This window comes from Saccopteryx bilineata, chromosome 3, assembly GCF_036850765.1.
Source record: "Saccopteryx bilineata isolate mSacBil1 chromosome 3, mSacBil1_pri_phased_curated, whole genome shotgun sequence".
Classification (NCBI taxonomy): Eukaryota; Metazoa; Chordata; class Mammalia; order Chiroptera; family Emballonuridae; genus Saccopteryx; species Saccopteryx bilineata.
In genome coordinates this window covers 104,781,148-104,785,976 of record NC_089492.1, presented here as the reverse complement: position 1 = coordinate 104,785,976, position 4,829 = coordinate 104,781,148, and the positions used below count along the sequence as shown (strand labels likewise).

At 38.4% G+C, this 4,829-nt stretch overlaps 1 non-coding gene across 1 annotated transcript; it reads left to right on the top strand.

Moving 5' to 3' along the window:
* Nucleotides 1–4,340: 4,340 nt before the first annotated feature.
* Nucleotides 4,341–4,484, top strand: LOC136332420 (small nucleolar RNA SNORA48). Its single transcript, XR_010730685.1, has one exon. It is a non-coding gene; the product is annotated as a small nucleolar RNA SNORA48 (small nucleolar RNA).
* The last annotated feature ends 345 nt before the right edge of the window (nt 4,485–4,829 follow it).

Below are 4,829 nucleotides of genomic sequence, written 5' to 3'. Positions count from 1 at the left end.
TGTGCATCTCTGAGTGAGCATTATCTCTTGGTACAATAATGTCTTGTTTTTTTCATCTTTGCATACATCTGAAAATGAAGAACTTCTCTCAAGCTTCAAAGCTCTAGCTTCTAAAATCATACACTCTACTTCATAATAACCTGTGGGTATGTAGCAGCTACCACAGTGACGTCGGACGACCAGCTCGTCCCACCAACATCTCCCCACATGGTCATTAAGATATCTAAGTAAAGAATTTCTCTGCCTTGGTCTCACAGTCCCCAAGGCTGGTCACCACTCTTGATCACTGAGATAATGGACAACAAAGAGTGCTTATACAAGAAAAGGATTAAAGAATGCTGCTTGTGGGCCTTCCATTATGTATGACATATTGTCCTTGTTATTTATATTTTTAATCCAGTGGGAAATGCCTATCACTCTACCATGAAATTAAAAGGGGTGAGGAGGAGAAAAAGCCTTCTCCTTCAAATGATTTTTCTCTTGAGCAGTGAACTCCAAAGTTCAGCTTTTGTAATGAATATTCGGTGAGGCAAAATCTGTAGCTTTTCAACTTTGAGGAACTCTACTAAAAATAGAAATTCCGGACTTTGAATTTTTGCAACTCCTTCCTTTGGCCATGCCCTCATGCTTTGCCCATCCCAGTCATAGCAAGACAGAAGAATGATAGATTAGGCACAGGACCCTAATGTACCTTATCTAAAGTCACACAGCAGACAATGGCAGAAGCAAAATTAGAGCCCAGGTCCTTCGCCTCTACTGCAGACTGTATTGTCTCCGTTTAGCTTAAATGATCAGAAAGAAGGTGAAGGAGTCCTAGATTGGGGGGAGGATGCCTAAGAGTGTATTATACTCCTTGATGTTTATTTCGACTTATCCTTTCATAAAATATATACCATTAGAGCTGTTTACAGGGAAAGGGGCAGGAGCAACATGTTAATATTGATCATCTTGATTGATCACCTATTAGATGTTAATCTTGATCATCTATTACACTTGGATAATAAAAAGTGCCATTTTATTAAGCATGAAACCTTCTCTTTCCCCATTCTTCTTCCTATTTATTCTAATTTTGCCCTTTCTTTTGGAACATTGGTCTCTAAACTGGCTGTAAAACAAAGGATATGTGTTGAGGAACAATGGGTGATAAATGAGATACTAAGGGGGAGACTAAGAGACATGGACAAGAGTGTGGTGATTATGGGGGGGCTGGGGAGGGAAGGAGGGAGAGGGCAAGGGGGAGGGGCACAAAGAAAACTAGATAGAAGGTGACAGAGGACAATCTGACTTTGGGTGATGGGTATGCAACATAATTGAATGACAAGATAACCTGGACATGTTTTCTTTGAATATATGTACCCTGAGTTATTGATGTCACCCCATTAAAATTAATTAACATTTATTTATAAAAAAAAAAACTAGATAGGGGGATAGGATGTACTGGCTGTTAAGTCTGGTCTTCTGGCATGGGGTGGGAGAGAGATAGAAGAGGTGGAGAGTAAAAATTAACTTTCACATTTCTGGAAGTCCATTGCTGAATTCTACTGTATGGAATTCCCTGTTGTGTGTGTGTGCAATAAAACATGCCTAAAATAAAATTTACCATTTTAACCATTTTTAGGTCCACAGTTCAGTAACACTAAGTAGATTTTCACATGGTTATGCAATCATCACCACCACCCATTTCCAGAACTTTTTCATCTTTTCAAGCTGAAACTCCCTGTCAGGAAACTCTACTCCCTATTCCTCTCTCTCCCTAGCCCCTGGCAGCCAGCATTCTGTTTTCCGTTTCTATCAATTTGACTGCTTTAGCATCTCATATAAGTAGAATCATACAATCTTTGCCCTTTTGTGTCTGCTTGTTTCATTTAGCACGTTTTGAAGGTTCTTCTATATCGTAGCATGTGTCAGAATTTCATCCTATTTTAAGGCTGAACATACCACATTTTATTTATTTCATGCATAAGTGGACATTTAAAAAATAATAGTAGTCCTAATGGTTGCAAAATGGTATCTCATTGTAGTTCTGATTTTTATTTCCCTAATGATTTGTGATAAACACCCTTTCATTTGCTTATTGGCATCCTTAATATTTTTCTTTTTCTTTTTTATTTATTCATTTTGGAGAGAGTAGAGACAGAGAGAGAAGCAGAGGAGGAGCAGGAAGCATCAACTCCCATATGTTCCTTTACCAGGCAAGCCCAGGGTTTCGAAGTGACAATCTCAGCATTCCAGGTCAATGCTTTAACCATTGCACCACCACAGGTCAGGCTGGTATCCTTAATTTTTGAAGATGTTTTACTATTACCCACTGTTTATTTGCTTATTTAACTTTTGCAAATTTCACAGTTTATTCCTTGTCCGCATCACACAGAAGGGCAGAGTGAAGGTACAGGTTTCTCTGATTCTCTAAGGGCCAGGCTTGTATCACCTTTCTCCATAGCTCTACAAATAGTACCAATCATCAGGCCCCCATGAGGGGGCTCAAACCTGGGTCCTCAGTGTCTCAGGCCGACGCTGTATCAACTGCACCACTGCCTGGTCAGACTCACTGGTTGTGATTTCAGTCAGTTTCCCCAACACCCGTCTGTTTCTGTGCACAGCCCCTCTCTTGTTCTAAATGGCCTCCCTGCTCCCCACCACCTGGAAAATGCTTCCCTACATTAACTCTTTCTCTTCTCTCTGTTTTCCTTTCTCTGATGTCCTTTAGTATTTTGAAACTCTGAACCATTATTGGCAATTATTTTCTTTAAATTGTGAATTGCCTATTATACTATATTTAGACATGTGACCTCAACTAACCTGAAAAATCTTTAGGATGAGAACTGCATGTTATTCAACCCTTAAAGGCAAAGATCATTTGAAACCATTAGATCAGTGGTTCTCAGAGTGTGCGCCGAGGTGCACTGGTGCGCCCTAGAAGATTTCCAGGAGTGCCCTATGGTATTCCAGAGAAATATGTGCCTGTTGGGGACCAAACAACCAACAGGGTTTTTGGAGTTTAGATTTTTGGGAGACAGAGGTATGAGGAATTGGCTGTAAGCTGACAGTCTGCCCAACCCCCCCACCCCACTTGCCTGATTAGGTTGCAAAAGGCTGTTAAGCTGTGGTGCTGGATTGTTTACACTACCCTCTATGTTCCCTGGAAAGACTGGAGGCAAGTTTCTTCTATCCTTTGTTTGGTGTAAAGTTAAGATGATATGTATGGTGGGGGTTTTCTGCACTCAACACAATTAAGAGTAAAAAAAAAAAAGAGGAACTCTTCAATGTATTGACGAGGAAATGAGAGTTTGCCTTTCAAATGTATGCCCAAACATTGAAGAAATTGCTAGGACACATCAGGTTCATGTTTCTCATAAACACAAGAATAAAAAAACACATTTGTACCGGGACCTGCCGAATTTATTAAATCTTACTAAGAATATAGCTATATATATAAAAAGATAACTTTTGTCATTTTAAAATTTTTTAACCCCTCTTTTTTACAAATTCTAAAAAGTATAACTAAAAAATGTAACATAAAAATGTTTTTTAATGTCAGAATAAATTTAATTTTGTTGTATTTATTTTGTTTAATTACCATAAAAGCATGCTTGGACTTTATAATTTTTCTTTAATATTTGACTTAATTATTATAACATATTTCTCAGAAATTTGTATATAGTGTGCCTACAATTATTTGTAGGATTTTAAATGTGCCTCAACTTCAAAGAGTTTGAGAACCACTGCATTAGAGGAAGGGTTGATGGAGAAGTTTACAATGGGGGAGGATGAGGCTGCCACCTTCTGGGTCTACTGATCAGTCTTAGCATCTTGACTAAGAGTGGGACAACCATATCACACGTGCTTTCCAATGAGATGTAGGATGAACTAGAAAGCACCACATCTGAAGCATTCTTGCCAAAGAATTTAAACTGGATCTCATCTTGGTTTTTGATCAAACTAGTTTATAGCTAACCCACGGTTAAAGGGACAAGATAAGAGACAGCACAAGGAAGCTGATGGACATATGAAGAAAGTAGAACTATTCCACTACTGTAAAAATGGAAGAGCAGGTAGTGTTTATGAAAAGAGACTTGGGGTTTCCTTACAAAGTTAAACATACACAATTTATTGTGAGCAATTATTCTATTCTGGGGTGTTTTCCCAAGAGAAATGAAAACATATGTCCAAGTAAAAATTTATACAAAAATATTCATAGCAGCTTTTTTCATAATATTCCAAATAGGAAACAATTCAAATGTCCAGCAACAGGACTGTACATAAGCAAATTATGATACAGGCATACTACTCAATAAAAGGAACATGCAACAACATGGATGAACCTCAAAAACATTATGCTGAGCCCCTGGCAATGGGCAAGGAGGCACCTGATTAGTGGTGCTGTTTTTATATCAGTCAGGGGCAAAGCAGATGTTCAGCCCTAGTTCATCCTAGCTTGATGCCTGTATTGGTGGCCAGAGTTGTTTCATGCCTAGGGCACATAAAAAAAAATTATGCTGAACATAAGAATCTATTCACAAAAAGATATGTACTTTAAGTTTCCATTTTATGTGAAATTCTAGAACAGGCAAAACTTACCCATGGTGAAAGAAATCAGAGCACTGGATGGAGGTGAGAGAAGAGTTGACTGTAAAGGCACGGGAAGAAAGTTTCTGATGCAGTGGAAATGTTCTGTATCTTGATAAGGATGTGGGTTACCTGGTAGATGCATTTATCAAAACTCACCAAACTGTATGCTTAATGTTGATGCATTTCACTATACCAGGTGGGAAAAAGTAGATATACAGTTGTTCATATGGAAAATAATACAAAAATAAGTAAATGATGAC